General features: G+C 36.2%; 1 protein-coding gene across 1 annotated transcript in view; it reads left to right on the forward strand.

The window, feature by feature from the left end:
• Positions 1-22,644, forward strand: part of LOC127811201 (pentatricopeptide repeat-containing protein At5g55840) — a 119,863-nt gene extending 97,219 nt beyond the window's left edge. Inside the window, exon 10 of the mRNA XM_052350909.1 lies at positions 22,403-22,644. The gene's annotated coding sequence lies outside the window, so the exon portion shown is untranslated. The remainder of the gene's footprint in view (positions 1-22,402) is intronic.
• The last annotated feature ends 1,694 nt before the right edge of the window (positions 22,645-24,338 follow it).

Here is a 24,338-nt window from a genome sequence, read left to right on the forward strand (position 1 = left end):
GAAGCTATTGATTGCCTCTCCATTATGCATGTGAAAAGGTATATAAGAGATTAGAAGAAGAAAGAAGAGGCAAGAATGCCAGAAAAATTATACTTACCTCCTATGAATTTTATAGATGTGTGCATCGCTTACCCCTTACCATTAATAAATGCTTGTTAATATTTCTAAATTCCCAAAGTGCACCTTTCTCACTGTTATTATAAGAAATAATAACAAACAAAATTACAAATGGTCAATGATGACATCACTTTGGGTTCAATCGAACTTTTTCATTTGTTTTAGGCTCGATCAAATCTAGATCTAGAAATCTTTGGGTTCGATCGAAACCAAATCAAATGAATAATAAAGAAGTTTGAAGGTTTACAAAAAAAGAAAAGAAGAAGAAGAAGAAGAACAAGAAGAAGAAGAAGGTGATTTCTCTAAAAATACCAGTTACATCATCTCTCTAATAGAGAAAAGAAGAAAAAAAATTAAAAGCCCCTTCAAAACCCAGAAATACCACTTACATGATCTCTCAAATAACCTTGATTCACTTTTGTGCACCGCATTTCAATAATGAATCAAAGTTATTTGAGAGATGATGTAACTTTGTATTTCTGGGTTTTGAAGGGGCTTTCAATTTTTTTTATTCAAAAACTGTAAATTTGGTGATTAGTGAATATCCTTTGGGCATTGTGGACATGAATCTATTAAGAAACTGAGTCACCTTAGATCTTTCTTCTTGTTTTATTTCCTCTCGATTTTGTATATCCCTGTAAATCTCAACTTGAGATCCTGATTTTTCCTTACAAAGAACTCCACTGGATATGCTATTATCCACATCAGTGGATAATAGCATTTTTCTTCCGATATTTAAATCAGACACTGAATACTTGAAGACCATATTGGAATGAGTGCTTATCTATGTATAGAGGAGTATAGAGCTTTCCTAGATCCCCTTGAATTAGGATTCTTTCACATAATATTTATCCTAATATTTCGAGATCTAATAATATTATGATTCTTTTGAATAACGTTTATCCTGATATTCTAGGATCCATTAGAATTAAGATCCTTGTAGATAATGTTTATCTTTTTTGTAAGTCTTGAAGGGATTTTTTGATGTCAGAATTATTTTGTTTGCACTTTGTTTGAAATCCCCTCGATTAGGGAAAAATTACATCTTTTTAGCTCAAAAATTGATTTTGGGCTTTCAAACTTTTTTAATAGACTTTTCCTTATGAAACACCAGAATTCAAAATTGGAACTCTCTAGAAATGGAATTAGAATTCCAATTCTATAAGAATTGGTTCCAAACAAACTATATGGTCATTAATGGTGGTAATGGATGAGGTTGTAATTCATAGAGAATTCAAAATTTTAATCCTACAATGTCATTAATGATTGTAATGAATGAGGTTGTTAGTGCCCTCTCCCAATCTATAAAAGGGGGAGCTCTCTAGCAATGCAAAGCAATCAACTACCTCTTGTTTCTTGCAGCCATAAGACCAAGGCATGGGGAAGCCTTCTTTTCCGGTGGTTTTCTTGGTCATCATTTTGCTCTCTAGCTCCGGTATCTCTCTCTCTCTCTCTCTCTCTCTCTCTCCCCACACAAACACACACTGTTTGATTCTCTCTCTCTCTCTCTCTCTCTCCACACAAACACACACTGTTTGATTCACGCAACACTACTTTTATTAATCCTAATGACCCATGAGTTTTTGCAGGCTGTTTGATGCAGGTGGTGTTAGGAGACGGAGATCGTGCTATTAATATGTTTTGCACTAAAATAGAAGATTGCAAACAATTTAAATGCCCTAAAGGCCAGATGGCAATATGTGATAGAGGTGACTGTCGGTGTGTTCCGAAGGCTCATAGTTAGAGAACGAGGCCCCTCATGAGTTTTTTCTTATATATTAATGTTTCCTTTAAATAAGTTCAATAACAGACAAATAACAAAGTTTCTCTATATCTATTCTTTTTCCTTTTGCTTTACTATTTCATAATTAATTTGGGGACGTTGGTGTGTGCATTGGTGGACTGGAACTTTTTACACCATCGAATTTAATCATTGAACAACTTTATTTTGGTAACTGTTGGATAATGTCTCAAATTTCAAATAATCAGATATAATGATTTTCACGAGAAAACAAATTGGGAAACTAATTCTAAGTAAACAAAAAAAAAAAGGAAAAAAACGTAGAATTGTTGCTTATAATAGGTTTCTCAACTATTATCTAAAATTTCCTAGAAACCCAAATATTTGTTTCCTATAAAAAGTTGGGAAAGAAAGGCTTACCAACCATTGTGGAATTGGACTCAATTAATGTTGTCAGTTGGCTTAGCTCCAGAGGTGCTGGTTTTAATCGTTGAAGTGTTTGGGAAATTTTACATAAAATTGATGCTTTATCTTATAAGTAGTTGAATCTGTGAGTTGTTTTTTTTTTTTTTTTTTTTTAAAGTGAGAAATATTATTAAAATAATGATATAAGGATATCACACAAGAAACAACATGAACAAAGGCCAACATGAAACAAAGCACCCGAACCTCCGTACCAGCAAGCAACTCGAAATCAAAGCACTACAACCCAACCCAAACAATTGAAATGACATAGGATAGAGGAAGCCTCTAGAAGAATGGTTTCTAGAGCAGAATAAACAAGAGAGGAGCCCCAAAGCAAAGAATCCACGTTGAAGCATAGGGGCAATCAGTGCCGTACCTGAGATTTCAGGGCCCTGGGTCGAAATATAAAGAATGGGCTCCCAAATCATAGTGTACATTCAAAATTTATTTTTCATAATAAAATATAAAAAAATATTCATACTATATCAGAATAAAATTAAAAATTTTATAACTGATCAATTAAAAATTATTCTTCTTACAGTTTTAGAAGTAAAAATATTAATAAAATTTATATAATCGAGTTGTTCGCTAGAGATTTTCGTATCAGCGTTCAACAGATTTTTTTGGGGGGGAGGATTGAGGAGAGATTTATATGAGGGCAAAATTGTTATTTTGACAAAGGGGCAAAATAATAATTTTATTTCAAATTTATGGGTCCCTAAATATGGCAAAATCAGGGGCCTGAGACAATGGGCTCTTGAAATTGGCTATAGGTTCGGGCTGGGACAGTCAAAACTTGCAAAGAAAAAAAAATAAAAGACTAACGCTAACAGAAACTGCCCAAAAGCCAAAGACAATTATAGCTCTCACCTGCAAAGAGCTTCCCAGATGAACCAAAAAGAACATGAATGGACTAACCAATGGGTACATCAAAGAACCAAACCTAAAATGGGAAAAGATTTCTGAAACCGCTAGAGAACTAGTAGAGACACCAAGAGAAGAGATCGATCTGCTAGAGATATAAGAAATAGCAGAGAGCAATTGGCCACCTGAAAAAATTAACCACCAAGTTATATGGGTAGAAAAGAATGGCTAGCTTGGTGCGAACTAGTTAGGCCCTTCACACTTAAGAAGAAACAAGGTCCGCTTGTAGAGTGTCTTATACTTTATTCTTTGAACCCTCAAAAAGATATGTAACCAAATTATTCAGTTTTAGCATTCAATGGATAATGTACATTGCTTAAACACCCAACCTTCATATGGTTTTATTTGATTCCGTTGCGTGTATATGATGTAAATTTTTTAAAAAACCTACAAAACCGTGTGAGATCCCAACATCTTTATCTATTTGTTATGTGTATTTTTAGACTGCATTGGGTGGGCCAAAAACGGGCCAAAGGCCAGCCCGATCATCCAAATCCTAGTCAGCCCAAGGTGAATCGAAGTCACATGTCGCTGCTCCAAATTCAGGCTGCGGAATGGCATGAGCAGCGAGTGGCGTGCCCAGCTTCCCACGAGCTTACTTAGCTCGCTCACGCGAGATTCGCGGGCTTATCAGAAACCCATCACAGCCTAGCAGAGAAGAAGTCAACCTTCCCAATTCAAAATAAATCAAATCCCTACAAAAGCAAAATCCGTTCCTGACTATGGGGAACTGATAAGGGTACTCAATTAACGCGATCTTATCTTCCTATTTGATAGATTATTCAAATTGTAAACACCCACACTATAAATAGGGGTCGAAAAACCACTATAAAGGACGATCAATAATATACTATCACTTTACCGAAATAATCAGAGGAATAGTCGTGGACTAGGCACCGTTCAGACCGAATCACGTAAAATTTTTTTTGAGTACTTCATCTTCTTTTCTTTTTCATTGAAACGTGTTTTACTTTAAATACTGCGAGCAAATGAATCACGGTCGACTGATTCCGAACATCGACACTATCCATTCTCTTTCTTTTTCCTTTTCTTCTATTATTTTCTTTCTAGCGATTGTCGCTAATAGTAGTGCCATTACTTAACAAGAAGGGATATGTAATGCACGACAACAAACCTCAAAGGAGTCAGTAGCATTTTTAAAAAGAATAAAAGTGGCTGGTTGTCTTTTAATTAAGGATAAATTTCATAAATCATTCCCGAGATTTAATTAAATGCATCGAGTACTTTTGTGTTTTTACAAATTACACTTACCTCCTTTGAATTTTATAGATGTGTGGATGGCTTACCCCTTGCCATTAATGAATGCTTGTTAATATTTCTAAATTCCCAAAATGCACATTTCTCACTATTATTATAAGAAATCATAATAAACAAAATTACAAACGCTCAATGAGACATCATTAATGACTGTTGTTCGCAACTTGTTGAAGGATCTTTGAGTTCAATCGAACTTTTTCATTCGTTTTGGGCTCGATCAAATCTAGAGTTATGCAACCCCCAGGGGATTGTCTTCAAACCCCATTGATGGGTTCTACTTGTTGGAAATAATTTTTTGTGCTCTACTATTAATTGAAAAATATTTTATTTTGTTAAAATTAATTAAGTTGATAATATGGTCAATTATCTTTTAAGAGAAATGCACGAGATATTCGTTATTGATAGTGGTCCATCTAATTGTTAGTGACATATGTACATTAATTTTGAATTTAAGTGTTGGCAGAGTATAGGTCATTATCTAATTAACTCGTAATGAGAGGGTTATTGGATAAATATTTTATTTACGGCTAATTTCTTTTTTTACTACTCTAAATAGTAACTAGTGTTCACCCGTGCGATGTAGCGGAGGTATAATCATAATAAATTTGAAAGTTAAATTTTAATTAATATTAAAAAATTCATATATTAATCTTGAAAATACAATATCTTAAATCTTAATTAGTATTGAAAAACAAATGCATTAGTCTTACATTAAATTAAAGGTAGTGATTGATTAATTATTAAAGTAAAATTATTTATTATATTATATATTTATTTATAAATTATAAATATAAATATAAATTAAAACTCCTAAATGTGAGAAAGCATAGATTTTTCAATGCTAATTAAAATTTTACTTGAAATTTTTAATTTTTGATCTTGGATAAATATTTTATTTAGGGCTAATTCCTCTTTATACTACTTTAAATAGTAATGTTGGATTAGGGTTTTATGTGCTCAACTTTTGTATGCTTGTCCAGATTTGGTCGGCCAAAGATTTATTTTAATTTGAGATTTGCGTTCATATTAGCGTAAGATCGAATCGTTCATAATCTTATTTTATGGCGAACACATATATGTTCATAATCTTTTGTCTATTTTGTGTATTCTATTTCATTCATACGATTTAATTTGTTGTTTAATTAAATTATTCTACACTACTATACCCCCATCGCTAGTTATTTGTTACCTGAAAGCCTCTCTTGTCACTCTTCGTTGGCTTCTCCACGTAGTGGAGCCCCATGTTTTAGTAATTGTTTCATGTCCATGTAGTTGCCAATCACACATGCCTTCATTGATTCATTTTTGTTAGGGGTGTGTATGAAGTGAAACCAAACCGACCGATTAGTGTTTTTTTTTTGGTTCGGTTGTTCAAAAAAATTATTTTTTTCCTTTTGCTTTGAAACCAAAATTTAAACAGAAAAAATTCAGAAGCTGTTAAATATTCGCCAAATTCAGCTGCTAAACGGTCCTGTAAATACAATAAGACAATAAAATACTAGATCCTACGGCAAAGAAGTTCAGAGTTAGTAATCGCTGCATCAATTCTTTTGATGAGAACATGAACTGAAGAATACGAGAGTAGTAGCTGCGGGTTGACGAGAAAGCGAACTGAGTATGAAGAAGACGATTAAATGAACTGAAGAAGATGACAGTGAGAGGAGCGGCGCAGAGAAGAAAACAAAGTAAGGTAAGGGTTAAGGGTTTGGGCTAAATATAGTGAACTGATCTAATTGAGGGGCTGAGGGCCTAAAACAAGAACAGTAGGTATGCTCGGTTCAAAATGGCAGTTCAGTTCTCGGAGCTTTTTTCATTTCAATTCATATGTTTCACAGTTTGGTTCGGTCTTTTAGGACTAGAAACTGACCTCGAACCAAAGTCCTCGGTTTTTTGCACAATTGAATAGAAATGGCAGTTCAGTTCGAGTATCTATCGGCTCGGAGCTTTTTTCATTTCAGTTCATATGTTTCAGTTTGGTTCGGTCTTTTAGGACTTGAAACTGACCTCGAACCAAAGTCCTCGGTCTTTTAGGACTCGAAAGTGCTTGAATTTGTTTGAATTTTCAGTTGTAACGGATAGAATGCACACCTTTACTGTTGGTCTCGCCACCACAGCCGGAGACGAAGAATCTCATCGCCGCTGTCTTCACCACCCTTTCCCATCTTCATGGTCTGTTGCAGTTTCCAATTGCTGCCATCTTAGCATCTTCGCCGCCATCTTCGCTACCTTCATCAAATTCAATGAGTCAATCACTTATCCGTCGCTCCTTTTTCGATCAATTGGTGTCACTGCCATAGACCATGGTGGTTCGGAGACAGAGAGAGAGAAATACAAAAGGGTAGCAAAACCTCCATTGCCGATGGGGGTTCAGCAACCCCCAGTGGCCGTGGTTGCGTAGTCAGCGTGCCGGCTGCTCCAGTTAGTCTTATTAATTTTTAAATAAAACTATAGTTTTAATTTAATTTTTTATATGTGCAAAATATATCTCTTCTAGGCGGACGTGGCTACTGAGGTAGCACCCACATTAGCATTTATGGTTGAAACCAACAAAGCAACAAAAGACGGTCCAAAATTGAAATTGTAACAAACTAAGATTTAGTTTTATTTTTTTATTTTTTTTTGTAGGTTCTCCAATGCGAGAGGTGTTAGGAAGATGGAGACCATGGATTAGAGATGTCAAAAGGGTTGGCCCGGCCCGAGTCGGCCCTCGGACTTTTTAAAAGGGTCGGGCTCAAGCTGTAATACCTCATGTATAGATAAGGTTGACACATAATTTCGATGAGTTTAGAATACAAAAAAATTAATTTTATAGCAATTTCAGGTACCGAATCAACTGCAGGGAATGCCTCGAAGTGAAATTGTCTAAGGAAAATGATATGATCTCGATATGCGTTTCAAGATAAGATTTATGGTATTGAAAGAAATCGAATCGGGAATAGTTTTCGGTACAGCTAAAATACAACTACTAATTAGACTGTAAAACCGAATTGTCGTAGGGGACTCCCGAAAAATCAACGAAACCCTAGGGGGACTCCGGTTTTGCTTAATGAACAACCCTTCAGTAGTTTCGGGATGAAACGACCGCTCGATAAGGCACTGGGGCAAAATCGTCCTTTTTAACTAGGCTTCAAGTTATTAATTTTATGTTTTCAAGTATCGTAATGTCAATTAATTCAGTGTTTGAAGATATTATTGCAACTAGAAAATTATTTTAAAAAATTTAGAGTTAAAAATGGGATTTAAATATATAATTTTCTAAATTATATATAATCACATACATACATATATATATATATATATTGCAGCCTCGTGCGTAAGGCATTGATAGCCATGCCCTGTAAAATTTTGGAAGCCCTTACACGCAAATCCCATGCCCCTGCCAATTGGTGGCTGTTAGTAACGTGATCTTCACGCTAAGAGAGATCAGCAACACAGCTGGACGCGGCGGAAGTTAACTATAAATAGGCTGTAAGCTGGCCAATTGAGAAGAGCATGGGAGAGAGATCAGATGGGAGGAAGCAGAGAGAGAGTTGCAGAGCAGTGGCCGAGCGATGCGAGAGAGAGGGAGAGATCGAGCTTGGGCTAGGCGATTCGAGAGAGAGAGAGAGAGATCAAGAGAAGGGAAGCGGGCTGCATCGGGCACCACCACCAGGGCGAGGGGCGAGCTGGTGCGGTGGCCTAGCAAGGTGTGCGGTGGCTGGCGAAGCGGAGGAGACCGACTAGTGAGGCCGAAGGCGGCCAGAATGGCCGCAAGCTCGCGGCGGCAGCCATGGCCGCGAGCTCCAGCCATGGCTGTCGCGACACAGGGAAGGCTGGCCGGTTGCGGAGACTGTGCGGGCGGAGGCTACGGGGTCCAGCGATGGCGAGGCTGGCCGAGGCAGTGGCTTGCAGAGGCCGACGGCGCGGGAAGGAAGGCCGGCGGAGCTCGGCCATGCGCCCATGGCAGTAGCCGCACACAGGAAGGAGAAGAAGAAAAAGAGAAGAAGAAGAAGAAGAAGAAGAAAAGAAAGAAAGAAAAGAAGGAAGAAGAAAAAATGGGGGAAGCTGGGCGTGCGCAGGTAGCAGGGGAGGCGGGAGGAGGAAGAAGATGGTGGAGAAGAAAGAAAAATAAAAGAAAAAAGAAGAAAGAAAAAAAACGAAAAGAAAAGAAAAGGAAAAATAAATGGAAAAATGTCGAAAAAATCCTAAAAAAATCCCAAAAGATAGGAAATTATGTTTCGGTGATATCCTGAAGATTTTGGCAAGAAAAACGGCCCGAACACGCGTTTCGGGAATATGGCACGCATACCGAGGAAATCGAAAATGCTAAGTTAAGGTGAGTAAAATTTCCTAGAAAATTTCAAAAATTTTAGAATATTATTTTATGAATTTTCGTAGTGAAATATTTGAGAAAATGTTTTAGAATTATTTAATCTGGATTTATTGAGGAAAAATAGAAAGAAATAGAGAAAAAATTATAGAAAATGCAAGAAATTATGGAAAAAAAATTATAGAAAAATTCCAAAAGATAGGAAATTATGTTTCGGTGATATCCTGGAGATTTTGGCAAGAAAAACGGCTCGAACACGCGTTTCGGAAATATGACACGCATACCGAGGAAATCGAAGATGCTAAGTTAAGGTGAGTAAAATTTCCTAGAAAATTTTAAAAATTTCAGAATATTATTTTATGAATTTTCGTAGTGAAATATTTGAGAAAATATTTTAGAATTATTTAATCTGGATTTATTGAGGAAAAATAGAAAGAAATAGAGAAAAAAAATTATAGAAAATGCCAGAAATTATGAAAAAATAGGTTTAATGTTTATTTAAATAATTATGGTGATTAGGATACTTTGAGGCTGAAGTTGAAGAGATTCGTGCTAATTTTGAGGTTGGCATACAAATCGAGACAAGACACGGATATCGAGGTAGCTCGATAAATTTGAGAAGGTAAGTGATACTCCCCAATTAAAGTTAGTTTTATAGAAAATGCTTAGTTTGTAAGTGGTACTTCCTCGAAAATATTTTCATCATATTGACATGCCCTGATATGTATTCATCACGTAGAAAGCATACATGACTATGAAATGCATGAATACACGTTGATATCATTGATCACACGCATATGAGGTCGTAGGGAGTACGAACTGGCACCGCTGCCTTACCAAGGGTGCACCCATACACCCCGGCTTCGAAAGAGGTGGCCGCTAAAATGGTAGGTAGCATGAGGGGTGCAGTTGACACCTACGATGAAAGACATTGCATACACACATGACATAGCATTATGTACCCTTACTTAGATGATTCATCATCTAATTTGGGCTTTGCCTCTGGAATATTCAAACGTTCCAAGTGGAGATTGTAGCAGATACGAAGATAAATGAGTCATAAAACAGCACTTAGTAGAGTGCATGAGAAATGAAATTTATGTAACATAGCCCCTGTATTTAAGTTCTGCTACTTTAGATTCTGAACATTTTGAGGAATGTTGAAGATATAAGAATTTATTTATAATTAATGATAAGATATCAGGTTTCGGTCTTTGCTTCTGCATTTGATGTGTATAGTGATTTTCTTACGAGAAAAATGATTGGGAATTCTAGGACGGAGTCGAGGAATGATGTGGTTTAGTTTTAGTTTTAAAAGAAAAAATTTATTGTCCATAAATTGTCTCAATTTATAACCCGTCCAAAAAAACGGGGCGTTACACAAGCCCAGGCCCTTTTGCCATGGATAGGGCCCGGCCTGGCCCACAACCCTCTCATAAGGGGGCCGGGCCGGGCTGGGACCTTAGCCCACAGGGCCTAGCGGGCCGAGCACAGTGGGCCTGACCTTTTTTTTTTTAAATAATTTTTTTTAAAAATAATACATATAATATATACATATATAAATATCAAAATAATACATATATAAAAATTAATTTTTTTCTTTTTAAAATATTTTTCATCTTAATTCTTAAGTTTTAAATATTATTTCATCATTTTATATTTCAAAATTCTATATGCCTTATAAATTTTCTTATGAATTGATATGAAAAATAATGTACATATAAAAAGGAGAATGTTTATTTATAATTTAAATATATAAAAAATTTAACTTAAAAATTTTAAATAAATTGATTGTTATTATTTATATATATTGTGAAATTAAATTTTTTAGTATCCAATATCAATAATTATTAAAGAATAACAAAATTAAAAAAAAATGAGTAAGGGCCTAACTGATTGGCCTATAAGGGCCTCATGGGCCCGGCCCAAAAGGGCCCAACGGGCCACGGGTCGGGCCCTTAGATGGGCCGGGCCGTGGGCCCAATTTCTTTGTCCCGGCCCGGCCCCTTTTGAACAGTAACAGGCCAGGCCAAAGCCCGGCCCTGTTGACACCTCTACCATGGATGGACAAATAGAGATCTATTTTGCACTAAAATAGAAGACTGCAAACATTTTCCTTGCCCCAAAGCTCAGATTGCAATATGCAATAGGAGTGTTTGTAGGTGTGTTTTGGCTCCTGCTGAAATTAGCACCAACAAGGTCAGTTGAGAAGGGTAATTTAGAGAGCAAGGCTGCTCATGAATTGTTTTTTTTTTTTTTTTAATTTATGATATTAATGTCTCCTTTAAATAAGGCCAATAATAGACAAATAATAAAGTTGATCTATATCTATTTTTTTGTTGCTTTACTATTTCATAATCAATTTTGCAATGTTAGTGGGGGTGGGTGGGATGATGAACTTGAGGTTTACCAAGTTCACCATTGAATTTCATCGTCAAACAACTTTATTTTGGTAACTGTGGCATAATTTCTCAAATTTTAAATACTAAGATATAATGATTTTTGCCAAGAAAATAATTTGGGAAACTAATTCTAAGTAAAAAACAAAAAATAAAAAAATGAACCAACAGAGTTGTTGCCTGTAATAGGTTTACACAGGCTTTTATGTACTGCATTTCAAGAGTGAATCAAGGTTATGTGAGAGGGATCATGCTATAAGTACTCTATGGGCTACGCCATAAATTATACAATGCATTATAAATGATAAAAATATCCCTCGTGCCTCAGCGTCTCACCGCCTTAAGTGAGGAGTATTTTAGTCATGCGTCTCACCGCTTCATGTCACCTCACCACCTCACTTCATCACTTTGGATGAGAAGTATTTTGGACATTTTAACTACATTATGTAGTCTATGGTGTAACTCATGGAATACCAATGACATTTTTCATTTGAGAGATGATGTAACTGATATTTCTTGGTATTGAAGGGGATTTCAATTTCTTTATTCAAAAACTGTATATTTTGTGATTGGTGAATATCTTTTGGGCATTGTGGACATGAATCTATTAAGAAACTAAGTCACCTTAGATCTTTCTTTTGTTTTATTTCTTCTCGATTTTGTATATCCCCCTAAATCTCAACATGAGATCTTGATTTCTCCATAAAAAGAACTCTACTGGATATGCCATTATCCACATCAGTAACATATATTAACACTCATTTTAAAGTTACAGTTCAACTAATTCTGAAAAAGTTACAGGCATGGAATTGACCATTGGCTTATAGCATTGAGAAAATTGTCTTTTGGCCTAAATTTTATTAAATAAAAATGTATTTAAAAAATCTATTCTCAACTATACTTTCATAAAAATATATCTAATTAGTTTCTATGAAAATATTATATATAAATGTTATATGTATATGTATACATAGATTAAATTTATATGAATTTTTTTAAAAAAATATCCAACAACATCCTGTAGGTAAACCCTAGGAATGTGTTTTTTTTTCTATAAATAAACCCTAGCAAAGTTGGGGTTGTAGAACACCGACGATGCTAAGATTGCACTAGGGTTTTGCAACCCAAGGCAACATGAAAATCAAGATGGGAAAGTCTCTCTCCTATAATGTTGGTAGGCTTTTTGTGTTTGAAACATATTTCTTCATTTAGATTCTTATCGAGAGAGAATTTGTTGATCGAAACGACTCGTCTAAATTTTCTTAAACTCTTAAAATCTTATCCTTAGTATAGCAGAGTATGAGTCTATGATGCACAAAAACTTCTTAAATGAGCCGTTTCGACATTACCTTTCCAAAATACCAAGAAACATTTCTGATCTACTTTTGTAATTAGAGAAACTTTCATGGCTGTTTAGTTATATTAGGAAAATATCGATCTAGAATTTTGTTTATAGAATTAGAGAAACTTTGCAAATAGAGATGAAATTTTTAATTTTTTTCTAGAATTTGTTTGAATACATTATAGAACTTATGTTTATTTTTAGATTGAATAATTATTTTTTTTATAATTTTTTATATTAAAAATTATATTTATAAAAACTTCTATATTTTTTTATTTATACTTTTCCCCACATTTCTATTTCTTACTTTTTTTAAAAGAATGATCTTTTTTTATTTTCGTTTCATATCGTATTCATTTTCTATTTTCATTTTCATGCAACCTAGGTATGAGTCATACTGATTTCATATAGAGTTTGAAGTCGTTATATATATCAACCAAATCCTTCAAAGGATTCATCAAACTTAGCCATTCATATCTGTCAATAAAGGTCATCAACGATCTCTAGAGATCGTCTCCTTATATCAGAGGTAGCCAAATAGAGTTTACCCTTCCTAACTTGGAGAAAATTCAAGTATGTTAAAAGCCAAATGGCTCACTCCCTACACTCTAACCACACTAATCCTAATGCTTATTTTTCCCAGTTCAGAAAACATCTTTCAAAAATCTAATCTTAAGATGGTCAGGAAGAATGAATCTTTGATTCCCATCAAAACCTCCTCTAACAAGTTTTCAATCATCTTTCGTGTGACTATTTCCTATTCATGATGTTTATTTTATCTAATATTTCAGATGAAAAAGAGAAGGAAGTGGTGAAGGAATGGTGACCTCAAGAGATTAAACTGTAGAATTCACACAATAGGTCTAGATAACCTGGTGACCTCACCAGGTTATCTAAACCTAGTGAGGAAGGAGAGAGGAGAGAGAGTGAAAAAGAGAGGAGAAAGTCTATTGTTGATGTTTACTGCTATTGTTGGAGAAGAGAAGGAGAAACTGTCAATCAAGAAAGGGAGGGAGGGAGAGAGAGAAATTAGACAGTGGAAAAGAGCAGAGAAGATGAGGACATTTTAATTATTTTAAAAAAATTAAATAGAGTTAAATAATGTCATGCCCGTTCGTGCAACAAAGTTTTGTAAAATTAAGAGAAGTTATTATTTTTAAAACTCCAAAAATACCACCTACTTTGTCTAAACTTCAAGGCCACTGAACATGTTTTTCTCTTTATTTTAATTCCACACATATCCATTTCATATTCTATTTATATTCCTTTAGATTTTCTCATCATCTTTTTCTGTATCATCTTTCAAAATCTACTTATTAAAGCTATATTTTAACATTATCTTAGTTCACATCTTGTTTGAGTCATAACTTTCTTAAATGATAAAATGTCATGTTTATATATATGTTACAGATCTAGAATGTATAGAATCCTATTTTGGAACTTTACATTTTTATTAATTTTTTGCTGAGTAATAATTAAATTTCTTCTACAATAAAAAATATAAAACTTGATATTATTTATTTTATGGCATTAACATTTAAAAATTAAAATTAATTTTGAAATGTTCTTTACTGAATGAATTGTAAAAGATAATATGGTCTAAGTATTTACTTAATTTTATTTTTACTGAATTTTAATTCTATTTGAAATTTGTTGTTACTCGAATATAACAATGAATTTATTAAGTGAAAATGTCATCGTCAAACCATTTGAATTCTACAAGAAAAAGAACAATTAGAGGGCATAGGAAAGTCGTCGCATAAACTCTCCAATGCTTAACTTAGATAATAAAAACTTTAAGATTGTATTGAAACTAGGATCAGAGACATACCTCTTTTGGAATGAGAGCTCATCTATGTATAGCGCAATATGGAGCTTTTTCAAATTCCCTAGAATTAAGATTCTTTCAAATAATATTTATTATAATATTCCAAGGTCCACTAGGATTGAGATTCCTATAGATAACGTTTATCCTAACATTTCAAAATCCATTATAATTAGGATCTTTATCGATAATGTTTATCTGTTTTATGGAACTCTCGGAGGAATTTTTGAATGTCGATGTTATCTTGTTTGCACTTTGTTCGGGACTCCCTTGATTAAGGGAAAATTACACTTATTTAGCTCAAAAAGTTATTTTGGGCTTTTAGGCTTTTTTGGTCTTTTAATGGACTTTTGCCTATAACACATTAATTGTTCCACACTATTTCATTCGAGTTTTTCAGAGGGAATAGTAGAATGTGTTATGGCCTACCCTTATTTCCTTTTTATTTGATGGCTGTAATTTTTTTGGGATTTCTTCGTTGGTCAAATTGCTTTATATATTGATTCCAACATCCCTTTGTGTCAAAAGTTTTTTTTATGAAGAGTAGCTTAGTCAGTTGCTGAGAGTTTTACCATTTAGGACCATAAGGTTTTTTTTGGAGCTCTTGCCTGATTTCCAATATGGAGATTCTTCTAGCTCAGCTAAGTAAACTTTATATCTTTTTGCTTCGAATGCCACAAAATAAAAAAATATTTATTACTATAAATATAAAAGCCTAAAAACCCAACCACCCCAACCCTAATCCCCCTTTCATTCTTCCTATCCTCTGTTCCGCCTCCGCACCCTTCCTCAAATCTGATCGTTGATCGTCTCCTATCCTCTCTCCACTACTGTCACACTCTTCCCCAATCCGATCGACGATTCGTCGAAGAGCTTGAGAAGTAGGACAGGGCTGTGGCGAGCGGAGATCTTGGCCAGCATATGGTGGAGGGGCCTGTTAGGGAGGTGGAGGTGGCCAATGACATGGAGGGTAGGGAAGGGGCTCAGTGGATGACGGATAAGCTTCATTCCTACAGGTGCTTCATTTTTGTTGTCTACTTCGTTTTTCATGGTCGGTGCTTCTTTTCTCCTTATTCCGTCTCTCCAATATTGTTTGAATTTGTTGTTTATGATTTCCAATGTACTGCTGCATTGTGTTGTTTGTCATTTTTGTTTTGGTTTTCTGGGACCAAACCTTGGTCTCATGTTTTGATTTTTTGGTTTCCTTTGAAGACTAGGCCAGATATGGTTGTCTTATGTTTTTTTTGCTTCTTTTCCTTGATTTGTTGTGCTAGTGGATCAATGTAGTCAAACCGAAAAAATCGCACTACACCACACCGCAAAATGCGGTGCGGTTTGGTGCGGTTTTTTGCATCAAAATAGACCGCACGGTTTGATTCTAGAGGAAAATCGCATGTGCGGTTCGGCGTACTAAAATGGCCAAAAACCAGCCAACCCGAACCATGTACACCCCTAGGAATAAGGCATGAGTTGACAGCCAGCTTTACACCACAGCAGAATGGTGTAAGTGAAAGAAAAAATAGAACCATTGTTGAAAGTATGAGATGTATGCTTAAAAGAAAAAAATTACCAAATAAATTTTGGGCAAAGGCTGTTTCTTGTACAGGTTATCTTATTAATCGGTCTCCAACAAAGTATTTGAAAGATTGCACACCACATGAGGCTTGGTATGGAAGAAAGCCTGATATTCAACATTTAAAGGTGTTTGGAAGTATTGCTTACTCACTCATTCCACAGGCAAAAAGAAACAAGTTTGATGATAAGTCTAAAAAATGCATATTCGTTGGATACAATGAGAGAAGCAAAGCATATAAGCTGTATAATCCAAAGACCAAAAAGGTTGTGATAAGTCGTGATGTTAGTATTGATGAAAATTCAAGCTTTGAAGATACAAAAGAAAAAGCAATTGAGCTGGACATTCCTTCAACCACAGAAAAAGATTCAGAAGAAGAAAATCCTTCTTATTCACGAAGGACTCCATCAAATTTTTCATCAGAATCTTCACATACATCTTCTCCAAGTCCTCCAAGAAGAATGAGAAGTGTACAAGAACTTTTAGATTCAACAGAGCCTGTTGAATATGATGATTCTGTATTTTTTGCTTTCTATACAAGAGAAGATCCAATCTCTTTTGATAATGCAAATAAGGAAGAAGTATGGAAAAGAGCCATGAAGGAGGAAATCAGTATAAATTTAATGGAGGAGATCAGTATAAATTTACACTGATCTCACTCTCAAAGGATGAATGAATTGAATCTTGAATTTCCCTCTACATTCTCCCACTCTCTCTTTCTTTCTCCGTAATTCTCTCTCTCTTTCTTTTCGATCAAGATATTCTATCCAAATTCTCCAAAATTCCTTGCGGAATTCTTAAGATAAACCTGTCAGCTCCATTGGATCTGAGAATTTGATATTAGAGCAATCCAGGCTAGGCGAAACGGTGAGAAGGATTGGTGATGGTTGACAGCACGAGGATGAAGAACATGGAGGCGCAACTACATCAATTCGGATCCACAGTATCGGACTTACAGGCAAGGGTGGATCAGTTAGAATTGGGATCAAATCGTAATCATGAGGCGATCATCTCCATTGATCGCAAATTGGATGGGGCGGTCAATCAAATCCGAGAAGTAGGAGCGCATATTCGAGAACAATTGCAAGACTTCATGGTCATGTTCGCGTGACAACAACTGGTAAGCCTTTCCCTAGACTTCCTTCCTAGAGAGAGAGCATATCCGATCCTTCCCAACCATGGGATGAGTCAGAGGAAACATGGAACCTTTGAGGTGGGGGAGGAACTGGGAGAAACGGGAGATAATGCGGTTGGTCAAAGGCAGAGGTTGAATGACGGCCTTGGCCACCTAGGGATACCAATGCCAAAATTGGATATCCCCATGTTTGATGGGAGTACTTGGGGGTGGATTAGACGATGTGAAAGGCCTTTGAGTGGTTTGGGATACCACAGCATTAGAAGGTAACAATGGCAGCAACTTACCTTAACAATGCTGGGGATGATTGGTATCAAGAATGGGCCAAGGCGAGGGAGGAATGCCGATGGGTTGAATTTGTAGCAGAATTTTGCGACAGGTTTGGAGAACAAGGGATGACGGATGTGGTGGAGGAGTTTAACAAAATCAAACAGAATGGATCAGTGACCGAATATCATAGGAGGTTTGAGGAGCTGAAGGTGTTGATGCTCAACCATAATCCTTACGTCATAGAGGCTTATTTCATCTCCTGTTTTATTAGTGGATTAAATGAGGAGTTAAGGCCCATGGTGAAAGTGTTGCAACCGCAAACCTTGAAGCATGCCACTGACAGTGCCCGGTTGCATGGGCTGACGGTGGAAACGCTCATGAAGAAACAACAAATCGTGAACAGAGGAGGAACACATAATGTGTTAACTCCCATTGGGAAGGTTGAGGGATGAGAAACTTGGAAATGAGTACAAGGGGTGAGGAGTTTACCAATACTGGGCCTAAAGACAGAAGGGGAGAGGTTGATAGAGCAGAGGAGGCAGACTAACCTTTGTTTCAGATGTGGAGAACGGTGTTTCCTCGGGCACCAATGTAAGAAGCAATTGCTTCTACTAGAAGGAGAGGAAGAGAATGGGGAAGAGGACGACATGTTAGAGATGCTGGAGGAAGGAGACGAAGATAATGGGGAGATCTCTCTACATGCCTTGAGAGGGTTGGTTAACAACAAAATCATCAAGGTAGAAAGGAAGGTAGGAGAAAGTAAGCTAATGATTCTCATTGACAGTGGGAGTAGCCACAGTTTTCTGGATGAAGTCACTGCCAAACGGTTGAAGTGCCCATTTATTAGTACATAATTGCTTACAGTAGCAGTGGCTAATGGAAGTAGGGTGATAAGTAAGTCAGCTTGGGGGGATGCGATGTGGTCTTGTGGGTAAACTGGATGAAGTAAGTGAGCCCCATCTGCTTCGATTTTAATAGGATGGAGGTGACTTTTGAGAAGGAAAGGAAGGGAATGACATTGGTGGGTAGCAAGGAAGTCCGGGTGTGCAAGATGATCATGGGCAAACGGCTGCAGAAGCTGCTCAAGCAAAAGCTAACCTAGGTGGCACAACTCTTCTCTATACAGATAGTGGAAGAAGGGGAGGAAGTAATGGAAGTAAAGATAGTGAACTATTGCTGGTGGTCAATAGCCCCTCTTAAGCAGAGTGGAACGTAAATCTACTTGACCTACTTCATATGCTTTTGTTTGAATATGAGGATCTCTTTAGGGAGCCAACAACTCTACCCCCTCCCAGAACCCATGACCATTCCATCAATCTGAAACCCAATTCTGAACCCTTTAATGTAAGAGCCTACCGATACCCTCTAGCCCAGAAAACACAAATTGAGCAAATGGTTAAAGAGATACTACAACAGTCCCTAATTCAGCCTATCCACAACCCTTACGCATCTCCAGTATTGCTAGTAAAGAAGAAGGATGGGTCATGGCGTTTTTGTATTGATTACTGCCAGCTAAAAGCCATGACTATCAAAGACAAATATCCAATTCCATTCATTGACGACCTCTTAGATGAATTGAGAGATGCTACCATCTTTTCTAAGCTCGATCTAAGAGTGGGCTATCACCAGATTTGAATGAACCCTAACGACATACCCAAAACTGCTTTCCGAACCCATCAGGGCCATTATGAGTTCTTCGTAATGCCCTTTGGCCTTACCAATGCTCCAGCTACTTTCCAATCCTTGATGAACCATATCTTTGAGCCTCACCTAAGAAACTTCATCTTGGTATTCTTTGATGATATATTGGTGTATAGCCGTACTTTTGATCAACACTTGACACACCTTAAGGCCACCTTTGAGATCCTTAGAGTCAACCAATTGCATATAAAGAGGTAGAAATGTGCTTTTACCCAAAGACAGGTGGAGTATTTTGGGTATATTATCTCTGGCCAAGGGGGTTAGCACAGATCCGAAAAAGGTAGCAGCTATGCAGTCTTGGCCACGACCTAACACCCTTAAAGCCTTGAGGGGGTTTCTAGGCCTAACGGGGTGTTATAGAAGATTTGTGAAGAACTACAGGATCATTAGTAGGCTCTTAACTCAATTATTGAAGAAGGAAGGTTTCAAGTGGGGTGAGCAGGCGGAGGCAACATTTGAACAACTAAAGAGGGCTATGAGTGAGGCCCTGGTGTTGGGCCTACCTAACTTTAACAGAACTTTTGTGCTAGAAACAGACGCCTGTAAGACTGGAGTTGGGGCAATGTTAATGCAGGAAGGAAGGCCCCTAGCCTTTCTTAGTCAAGCTCTAGCTCCTAGACATATGGGGCTAAGCATATACGAGAAGGAGTTTATAATTGTATTGATGGCAGTGGACAAATGGAGGCACTACCTGGAAGGAGAGCTCAATTTGTGATCAAGACCTGAAGTTTTTGCTTTAGCAAAAGCTACAAAAGAAGGGTATGGCAAAACTGATGGGTCTTGACTACACTATACAATACAAGAAATGGAAGCATAATGTGGTGGCCAATGCATTGTCCAGATGTCAGGAGGAGGAAGAAGCAGTAGCCATAACTGCCTTGGTACTAGATTGGTATCAAGAGGTGGCTACCAGTTATGATACCGATGATCAGATCAAAGGGTTACTAGAGCAGCTGATCTTGAGCCCTACCAGCAAACATCTTGAGCCCTACCAGCAAACCAGGATATCTGCTTCAGAATGGGATTATCTGATACAAGGGTAGAATAGTGATTGGGAACAGACAGGACATCAAGCAAAGGAAATTCCAAACTCTCCATGAGTCCCCACTGGGGCATTCGGGGATTCAAAATACATACCATAAGGTAAAGCAACTCTTTTTCTGGCCTAAATTGAAGGAAGCTGTAGTTAAGTTTGTTATGGCATGCGATACTTGCAAGAGATGTAAGCATGAGAATGTAGCTATCCCCGGATAATTACAACCGTTAATGACAGTCTTATATGAGATAAAGGAAGGACCTTGTAGCTTACAACACCAAACTGTCAACTCATTTTCTTGATTGGTCAACAGTTTCTCAAAAGTTAAAAATTATTGATTGCTCTATAAATATTGTCAATAGTTTTTGTTATACAAAGAGTGCATGGAAACTTCGAGAGTCAGTGGATTATCCACTAACTCCCAAGTCACATGTCACCACCTGAGGCTCCATGGTTAGAAGTGTGAAGCTATTGATTGCCTCTCATTATGCCTGTAAAAAGGTATATAAGAGATTAGAAGAAGAAAGAAGATGAGACTCCATGGTTAGAAGTGTGAAGCTATTGATTGCCTCTCCATTATGCATGTGAAAAGGTATATAAGAGATTAGAAGAAGAAAGAAGAGGCAAGAATGCCAGAAAAATTATACTTACCTCCTATGAATTTTATAGATGTGTGCATCGCTTACCCCTTACCATTAATAAATGCTTGTTAATATTTCTAAATTCCCAAAGTGCACCTTTCTCACTGTTATTATAAGAAATAATAACAAACAAAATTACAAATGGTCAATGATGACGTCACTTTGGGTTCAATCGAACTTTTTCATTTGTTTTAGGCTCGATCAAATCTAGATCTAGAAATCTTTGGGTTCGATCGAAACCAAATCGAATGAATAATAAAGAAGTTTGAAGGTTTACAAAAAGAGAAAAGAAGAAGAAGAAGAAGAAGGTGATTTCTCTAAAAATACCAGTTACATCATCTCTCTAATAGAGAAAAGAAGAAAAAAAATTAAAAGCCCCTTCAAAACCCAGAAATACCACTTACATGATCTCTCAAATAACCTTGATTCACTTTTGTGCATCGCATTTCAATAATGAATCAAAGTTATTTGAGAGATGATGTAACTTTGTATTTCTGGGTTTTAAAGGGGCTTTCAATTTTTTTTATTCAAAAACTGTAAATTTGGTGATTAGTGAATATCCTTTGGGCATTGTGGACATGAATCTATTAAGAAACTGAGTCACCTTAGATCTTTCTTCTTGTTTTATTTCCTCTCGATTTTGTATATCCCTGTAAATCTCAACTTGAGATCCTGATTTTTCCTTACGAAGAACTCCACTGGATATGCTATTATCCACATCAGTGGATAATAGCATTTTTCCTCCGATATTTAAATCAGACACTGAATACTTGAAGACCATATTGGAATGAGTGCTTATCTATGTATAGAGGAGTATAGAGCTTTCCTAGATCCCTTTGAATTAGGATTCTTTCAGATAATATTTATCTTAATATTTCGAGATCTAATAAGATTATGATTCTTTTGAATAATGTTTATCCTGATATTCTAGGATCCATTAGAATTAAGATCCTTGTAGATAATATTTATCTTTTTTGTAAGTCTTGAAGGGATTTTTTGATGTCAGAATTATTTTGTTTGCACTTTGTTTGAAATCCCCTCGATTAGGGAAAAATTACATCTTTTTAGCTCAAAAATTGATTTTGGGCTTTCAAACTTTTTTAATAGACTTTTCCTTATGAAACACCAGAATTCAAAATTGGAACTCTCTAGAAATGGAATTAGAATTCCAATTCTATAAGAATTGGTTCCAAACAAACTATATGGTCATTAATGGTGGTAATGGATGAGGTTGTAATTCATAGAGAATTCAAAATTTTAATCCTACAATGTCATTAATGATTGTAATGAATGAGGTTGTTAGTGCCCTCTCCCAATCTATAAAGGGGGAGCTCTCTAGCAATGCAAAGCAATCAACTACCTCTTGTTTCTTGCAGCCATAAGACCAAGGCATGGGGAAGCCTTCTTTTCCGGTGGTTTTCTTGGTCATCATTTTGCTCTCTAGCTCCGGTATCTCTCTCTCTCTCTCTCTCTCTCTCCCCACACAAACACACACTGTTTGATTCTCTCTCTCTCTCTCTCTCTCCACACAAACACACACTGTTTGATTCTCTCTCTCTCTCTCTCTCTCTCTCCACACAAACACACACTGTTTGATTCACGCAACACTACTTTTATTAATCCTAATGACCCATGAGTTTTTGCAGGCTGTTTGATGCAGGTGGTGTTAGGAGACGGAGATCGTGCTATTAATATGTTTTGCACTAAAATAGAAGATTGCAAACAATTTAAATGCCCTAAAGGCCAGATGGCAATATGTGATAGAGGTGACTGTCGGTGTGTTCCGAAGGCTCATAGTTAGAGAACGAGGCCCCTCATGAGTTTTTTCTTATATATTAATGTTTCCTTTAAATAAGTTCAATAACAGACAAATAACAAAGTTTCTCTATATCTATTCTTTTTCCTTTTGCTTTACTATTTCATAATTAATTTGGGGACGTTGGTGTGTGCATTGGTGGACTGGAACTTTTTACACCATCGAATTTAATCATTGAACAACTTTATTTTGGTAACTGTTGGATAATGTCTCAAATTTCAAATAATCAGATATAATGATTTTCACGAGAAAACAAATTGGGAAACTAATTCTAAGTAAACAAAAAAAAAAAAAGGAAAAAACGTAGAATTGTTGCTTATAATAGGTTTCTCAACTATTATCTAAAATTTCCTAGAAACCCAAATATTTGTTTCCTATAAAAAGTTGGGAAAGAAAGGCTTACCAACCATTGTGGAATTGGACTCAATTAATGTCGTCAGTTGGCTTAGCTCCAGAGGTGCTGGTTTTAATCGTTGAAGTGTTTGGGAAATTTTACATAAAATTGATGCTTTATCTTATAAGTAGTTGAATCTGTGAGTTGTTTTTTTTTTTTTTTAAAGTGAGAAATATTATTAAAATAAGGATATAAGGATATCACACAAGAAACAACATGAACAAAGGCCAACATGAAACAAAGCACCCGAACCTCCGTACCAGCAAGCAACTCGAAATCAAAGCACTACAACCCAACCCAAAAAATTGAAATGACATAGGATAGAGGAAGCCTCTAGAAGAATGGTTTCTAGAGCAGAATAAACAAGAGAGGAGCCCCAAAGCAAAGAATCCACGTTGAAGCATAGGGACAGTCAGTGTCGTACCTGAAATTTCGGGGCCCTGGGTCGAAATGTAAAGAATGGGCTCCCAAATCATAGTGTACATTCAAAATTTATTTTTCATAATAAAATATAAAAAAATATTCATACTATATCAGAATAAAATTAAAAAATTTATAATTGATCAATTAAAAATTATTCTTCTTGTAGTTTTAGAAGTAAAAATATTAATCAAATTTATATAATCGAGTTGTTCGCTAGAGATTTTCGTATCAGCGTTCAACAGATTTTTTTGGGGGGGAGGATTGAGGAGAGATTTATATGAGGGCAAAATTGTTATTTTGACAAAAGGGCAAAATAATAATTTTATTTCAAATTTATGGGCCCCTAAATATGGCAAAATCATGGGCCCTGAGACAATGAGCTCTTGAAATTGGCTATAGGTTCAGGCTGGAGACGGTCAAAACTTGCAAAGAAAAAAAAATAAAAGACTAACGCTAACAGAAACTGCCCAAAAGCCAAAGACAATTATAGCTCTCACCTGCAAAGAGCTTCCCAGATGAACCAAAAAGAACATGAATGGACTAACCAATGGGTACATCAAAGAACCAAATCCAAAATGGGAAAAGATTTCTGAAACCGCTAGAGAACTAGTAGAGACACCAAGAGAAGAGATCGATCTGCTAGAGATATAAGAAATAGCAGAGAGAGCAATTGGCCACCTGAAAAAATTAACCACCAAGTTATATGGGTAGAAAAGAATGGCTAGCTAGGTGTGAACTAGTTAGACCCTTCACACTTAAGAAAAACTAGGTCCGCTTGTAGAGTGTCTTATACTTTATTCTTTGAATCCTCAAAAAGATACGTAACCAAATTATTCAGTTTTAGCATTCAATGGATAATGTACATTGCTTAAACACCCAACCCTCATATGGTTTTATTTGATTCCGTTGCGTATATATGATGTAAAATTTTTAAAAAACCTACAAAACC

Source organism: Diospyros lotus, chromosome 10 (genome assembly GCF_014633365.1).
Source record: "Diospyros lotus cultivar Yz01 chromosome 10, ASM1463336v1, whole genome shotgun sequence".
In the NCBI taxonomy this organism is placed as follows: domain Eukaryota; kingdom Viridiplantae; phylum Streptophyta; class Magnoliopsida; order Ericales; family Ebenaceae; genus Diospyros; species Diospyros lotus.